The sequence below is a fragment of the Pseudophryne corroboree genome, chromosome 5, assembly GCF_028390025.1.
Source record: "Pseudophryne corroboree isolate aPseCor3 chromosome 5, aPseCor3.hap2, whole genome shotgun sequence".
In the NCBI taxonomy this organism is placed as follows: domain Eukaryota; kingdom Metazoa; phylum Chordata; class Amphibia; order Anura; family Myobatrachidae; genus Pseudophryne; species Pseudophryne corroboree.
Window position 1 is genome coordinate 572268460 of NC_086448.1, and position 6935 is coordinate 572275394.

The 6935-nt window shown below is 44.2% G+C and overlaps 1 long non-coding RNA gene across 1 annotated transcript; it reads right to left on the reverse strand.

Moving 5' to 3' along the window:
- Nucleotides 1–872: 872 nt before the first annotated feature.
- Nucleotides 873–6148, reverse strand: LOC134928061 (uncharacterized). Its single transcript, XR_010177817.1, has 3 exons — nucleotides 6041–6148; nucleotides 3551–3786; nucleotides 873–927 (listed from the first exon to the last, which is right to left on the reverse strand). It is a non-coding gene; the product is annotated as an uncharacterized LOC134928061 (long non-coding RNA).
- Nucleotides 6149–6935: the final 787 nt, after the last annotated feature.

Sequence of the window (6935 nt, forward strand, 5' to 3'; positions counted from 1 at the left end):
CATACCGGGACCATAGCCACGCCTCCTCCCATGCATCTGTGAAGGAGAGACAGCCGGCTTGGTCAAAGAACTGGAAGATAGGAGGACACAGAACCCTGGTTTTAAAGGAGATGCCGCCCCTGTGGATCCGAAGGTTAGCGATCCCCCGTACATGCACCACTGTCATTTTTTGGGGTGTCAAGCTGCCCCCTTGCGCCCCCCCCCCCCTCCCCCTCATTTTGACGCTCCTGGAACAGTTGAGCAAATAACCGCAATTGTTAAACTCAACAGAATATGCTGGCACTATATCAGTACATTAAATGTTAATAAGTAAATTATATTCTTTGCATAACCAGTTACGACACACGTGATGGAATGGGTAGATTAAACACAATAAAAAAGTGGATTTCTGTCTGTGTAATATGTCACAGTAAGGTAGCATCAAATCTGTCATACTTTTGTATTTACATATTCTGCAAACATTTACACAATAAATATTTTAGTATATTGTAATTATTTTCTAATTGTAAATAAAAGATACATTATAGCACTTTTCTAGTCCACTCATTATTATGTGACGAGTTTTACAAAATGAAGTACAGCAATGGTGTCCTGGTCAAGGAGAAAAAAATTAATTGCCGCTGACAGTATTTGTCACCAGCAGAGATGGATATTGATGCAAAATACTCATCAAACTTATATCAATACTAATAGACTCCTATCAATAATAATCTCTATGTTTTTTACTAGATCAGCTTTCCTTTAGCTTTCTTGATTTTTTTTGTCAATAAGTCTGACCACTTATCAGAGCTTAAGACAGTTATTAAAAGTGACCTTGGTATAATTCTATTCTTTACTAACAAAAGCTATAACATGAGAAAAATGACAACACTTACTGCGCCAAGGGAGCGTGTTTCAAGGGATCACTGAATCTTGGTTTTCTTTTCTCTTTATGAAACATTAGGACATTATTTTTATTATAACTCACTCATTGAACGCATAAGTGCAATAGGGCTGTTCTCAAGGGTCTTGTTTCTAAGAGCTGTCATAGTATATTATCGCACACATTAATATGGACTAAACAATCTGAGTTACATGTGAACAGCTTCTATGACAAGTATTTGTAATGATAATGACATTATGTCATATTCATAAGCTAAACAATGAAGCACAACAGAAAAATAAACTTCAATAACTAAGCAATTAACTATTTACATACTTAGTACATCTAAAAATGGAATTTATTTGTTGAGATAAATATAGTTAAGAAATTGAGAAATTTAGGACTTCAAACGACAATTCAATAGAACAGAAATATTGTTTGCACCGTTATGCATGGCTAACTAGGGGATATATTTACTAAAGTACGCGTTTATAGAAGTGGAAATGCTTTCCACAGCAATCAATCAGATTCTAACTGTTTTCTTCTAGAGCAGGCATGTCAAACTCGTGGCCCTCCAGCTGTTGTGAAACTACAAGTCCCAGGATGCTTGGCCAGCAAACCTTCCACTGATGATCAGCTGGTAAAGCATGCTGGGACTTGTAGTTTCACAACAGCTGGATGACCATGAGTTTGACATGACTGTTCTAGACTAGTTGCAATGGGCAACATCTCCACTTCTATAACACACCCATAAGATGGACCATCTTCGTGCACTAAAGTTGGGAGAATCTGACAAAGAGCATGATTTAGAGGTGGACGCAGGGTTAATGCTTCATGCAGAGTTGGAAAATTTTGTAAGACTGCTTATGCGTCTGCAGTTGTGTCGACTTACATCTAGTCTACCTGCATGTTAAACTGCCCTTCTAGTCATGCCGTGGTGTCACTCAGTAGCGTCGGGTGTCTTTACATGCAACTTTTTCCATTAAAAAATTGTCTTATTTGCTATTTATATAAATGACATGCAGCATGCCTATATTCTGTGTGCGACCTCAACTGTAACTGCATATGAAATGGTACATTACAGAGTTTTCCCTGAAAACACTTTTATGTACCATTCTAGAGCCGCAGATGCACAGATAATGTATTCATGCCACATATCATTTTAATCAGCAGTCTCCTTGTTCTTCCTATTTGCATAGCAATGCAAATAATATGTAATTTCTGCAAAAAAGATGCCCGATGCTAACAGAGTTTACCCTCAAACCAGGCAGATTAGTCAAGTGGTTTTTGTAAGCTGTATTTAAAAAAGAAAATTCACAAACAATGTTAAATGATAATCAGAAAATAATCTATTATGAATGTAATTTATTGTTTTAATTGTTTCTTAACCATCTCTAATTTATAAGGAACTCCTGTTTGATGCATGAATGAAAATATACTGGATACAATCGTTTGTTTACTAATCACGTCACCGGAAGAGATATTGTGGCTGAATAGAATTAGTGGATACACAGTCCATAGCTCTGCCGATATACATATGGTGGGAGAAGGCCAAACAAACTATTGAAAGTAACGTGGATGTGTGTTTCATAAATTACCCAAATGTAACCCAAAGTAGTGTTTGACGCTGAACTCGGAGACCAGACATGACGTTGCGGCACCTGGCGCCCGACTGCGATTGGATGATGGATTGCCATGGTACCCTGAATACACATTGGATGTGTAATAGGAAGTGACGTGCGCAGCAGGGGACCATGGGACATGTAGGCAAAATTATGTATAGGGTTCAGCTGCGCTTCGTAAGATTTTGATTGGTGTATGGACATTTAGGTACCTCATCTGTTGGATAGATCAGTATTCTGACTTGCACCTTGAAAAAGACCCCAGCACGGGGTGGAAATACATTGGTGTTCCAACAGTGGTCATACGCAGCACCAGCGGAGTGAGTGACCGGTATCCAGTGTGATCAAGCAAGGTTTTGTGGGACTATCTGGAACTCCTATATCAAATCTATATGCTTATAAGAACTGTTTGGCCACAGTTCTTATCGATCCGGTAATTACCCACTATTTATGATGCTTTGGGATCTTTCTCATATCTAACCTTTTAATGTTTTTGTGTGTGTATATGGTATCCGGACTCCAGGTCAACAACAAAAAGGTCGACACACCTTAGGTCGGCACCAATTGGTCGACACACCTTAGGTCGACATGGTCAAAAGGTCGACAGGAACAAGGTCGACATGGAAAAAGGTCGACATTAGTTTTTCACAATTTTTTTCTTTTTTGGAACCTTTTCATACTTAACGATCCACGTGGACTACGATTGGAACGGTAATCTGTGTCGAGCGAAGCGAAGGCACCATGCCCGAAGCATGGCGAGCGAAGCGAGACATGCGAGGGGATGCGGTGCACTAATTGGGGTTCCCGGTCACTCTACGAAGAAAACGACACAAAAAAATAAACAAAAAGAATGTCGACCTTTTTCCATGTCGACCTTTTTCCATGTCGACCTTGTTCCTGTCGACCCTTTGTCCATGTCGACCTTTTGTCCATGTCGGCCTAAGGTGTGTCGACCTTTTTGTTGTCGACCTGGAGTCCCAGACCCGTGTATATATACTGTATGTGTCTTATATTAAAACTGTACTTCACTATATATACTTATTTATTAATTTTTATGGCAATTTACCTTTAAATGGTGAAAATCTATGAAGTCTATCAGACCCAGGAAGTGATGAAATGCGCCGGATAAGTTTTTTTTCTCCAATTTTTTCTTTTAGAGTTTCACAGGACCTGTCAGCTCACTCACACCAGGCATCTCGCACTACATGGCATCAGGGCTGGTTCGAGACCTTGTGGTGCCCAGGGCAAATGTTTCTTTTGGTGCCCCTCCTTTCAAAACAGGGACAGCGTGCGCTGGAGGTGCTAAAAAATATAGAGGCATGGCTTTATGGGGAAGGGGCATGGCCACAAAATAGTACCAATTCACATTACACTGCACAGTAGTGTCTGTCAATCACATTAGACAACACAGTGGTACCCTTTATACACATTATGCCATTTTAAATCCCCTTACTTGCATTACACCATAAAGCAGAGTCCCTTATACACATAACGGTAGGTAGAGACCCTTTTATGCACATTACACCTGGTAGAGTCCCTATTATGCATGTTACACCAGGTAGAGCCCCATACACATGTTACTCCAGGTAGAGACCCTTACACAAATTACACGAGGTAGAGATCCTTACATACATTGTGCCAGGTAGAGCCCCTTACACACATTGTTCCAGGTATAGCACATTGTAAATGTTATGCCAGGTAGAGCCCCTTATTCACATTTTGCCAGGTAGAGTCCCTTACACACATTGTGCCATGTAGAGACCCTTAAACTTGTTGCGCCAGGTATAGCCCTTTACACACATTGTGCCAGGTAGAGCACCTTACACACATTGTACCAGGTAGAGCCCCTTATACACTTTGTGTCAGGTAGAGCTTTTTATACACGTTGTGCCAGGTCAATCCCCTTATACTCGTTGTGCCAGGTCAAGCCAAACCCTTTACACATGTTGCACCAGGTAAAGCACCTATATAGAGAGAGGGAGAGTGTGTGTGTCTGTGTGTGTCCCATCACTCACCAGGAGCAGCTGTGGCAGAAGGTTCTCTGGCTCCTAATGATCTCTACAGCCACTTCTTACTTTACTTCCCCGCAACATGAAGCTGGGTAGAAGTCAGTAGTGGGTAGCAGCCTGCAGGAGGTGGACAGTGCAGTGTGGGTAGCGGGGGGGATCTGGTGGGATGACTGCAGCCATGACCTCAGGCTGCAGCATCCCGGGTGGCCACCCTGCGTGCCCACCCTGCCTGCCCACACCTTAAACCGACACTGCATGGCATATTGAGGCAAGATGTATGATGACACATCTGTAAGTCGCACAGCACATGCATCCCTATTTTTACTACTCTGAGATGCAGTACAGAATCGGATTCAAGATCTGTGGATTTTAGTGTACATCCGTGGATGGTAACAAGGGTGTGGCTAAGCCAAGATGGGTATGTTGCTAACAGCAACTGTATCCAAAGACAAACAACCATTTGTAGAGGAGGCCATACGCAGATGTAGAAACTTAACCTACCATAACACTGATGAACATTTTGATGATGTGATTGATGGTGCATCTAAAAATGCTTGAAGACTGAAATATACTGTTTTAAGATGCTGTAGGTGGGAGTCTCAGTTTTTAGAAAATTGGCTACAGTATTAGCATAAGATGCAAATCCAGCTGCGGATGCAGCAGTATGTGACTCAGCATCAGGGCCAAAAATTTGAACAGTTGGATATGCCCAAAATACAAATTGCCGGTCAGGCTTTCATTTTAATCAAGTACATATCTTAAGCTCAGTGCATGGTCAGTGCAATGTCTGAAATGCTGTCCCAGAGACAGGTTCCGGAGCTTACATCTATTGCCTATAGGAGCAACATTTGCACCAGAAGTTTTTCTCCTCACTATACTCTCATTTAGGCAATATCCAGCCATCTGAAACCACTTGGGAAGGTCTCAACTAGACCCCTATTACCAGCACTCCAGGGAGCTGTCCTAAACTGCCTAATGGTATCTCCAAGCCTGTTTAAATTAAATTCTGTAAGTTAAGTTGTGAAAATGTTACATTTGCAGCAAGATGGGTCCAACTGGTAGATGTATAGTGCCCCATACATTTATTGAAAACAGAGCTAATTCCCTTTCACTCTCATAATTAATTTAGGTCAGGACGCTTAACCAAACAGTGAAAAATTGAAAAGTATAAACATGTGAAGAGGAAGATCCTACAGTAAATTAAAATTAGGCTGTGAGGGGGGCGTGGCCTGGATGCAGCTCTGAGTGGCTGTGATTTATTAGAGCTCCTGCACCCTCGGGGTTAAAAACCACCTATTACTGCAGACCCCTGTGGTTATTTACTCTGGCTCAGCTCTGCCCACGGCTGTGGATACCGCTCTGTGCACGGGGGTACCGCAGAGTTGATTTTTACACAGCTCCCTGCCTGGGGCCTACTCCTTACCCTGAATCCGGGGCCTCGAGTTGAAGGCCTCCCCGGAAACATGCTCCGGGACCGGATCACGGCCAAAACGGGACCTGTGGCTGCTCCCCTGCCTGCTCCAACCTGTGGGCACTTCACCTCCTACCTCCACAGACCCCTCGGGCACACTTGGAAGTGGGTTGGCGCCCTCTCAGCCCTCAGCAGCTGCAGTTATTCCAGGAGTTCTCCTGCCTGTGCTCCCGGCGGCGGCCATCTTGGTACACCCAAACTGTGAGTTCAGAGCTTTCTTCAGTGCCAGACCCTCCTATGCACTCTGTAACCAGTGTTCCCCTGCAATTTCACTTGCCTCTGCCTCTCAGCCCTCAGCTGCTGCAGTTATTCCAGGAGTTCTCCTGCCTGTGCTCCCGGCGGCAGCCATCTTGGTACACCCAAACTGTAAGTTCAGAGCTTTCTTCAGTGCCAGACCCTCCTATGCACTCTGTAACCAGCGTCCCCCTGCATTTTCACTTGCTTCTGCCTCTCCCCACCAGTGTGCCTGCTCACTCACCCCTCTGAGGCCCTGCACAATCGAGACTTTGCTCCACAGCCCAACTACCTGTGCCCTGTCACAGCCAAGGCACTGTGGACTCCGGTCCTCGTGCCTGCCCACAAGTGCCACATTCCCGGCTTGGAGGATCAGTGCTGGTATGCCTCTCCCTGCTACCATCTGCTCCTGTGACGGGGTGCTCCCGTTGAATAGTTCCTCCCGATATAGCGCTGCTGGAACTGGCGTCCTTGTCTCTCGCAGGTCCGACGCACATCTACCCCTCACTCCAGTGGCCCGTCTCTCTACTAGGAGCTGCCCTCCAGAGGGCCCCGGAGAGGAAAGTGGCCGCTCCTGTCGGCTCATTCCCCACTGTATTAGAGGCAACCAGCAAGACAAAGTGTCCTGTGCATCTTTAGCTTCGCTTCTCCACGTTGGACTTTCTCCCCCCTGGTGCGGAGCTGATCTCTGTACTGGTGTCACTCATCTACGGCCCTGCCACATTTTCAAGCTAACT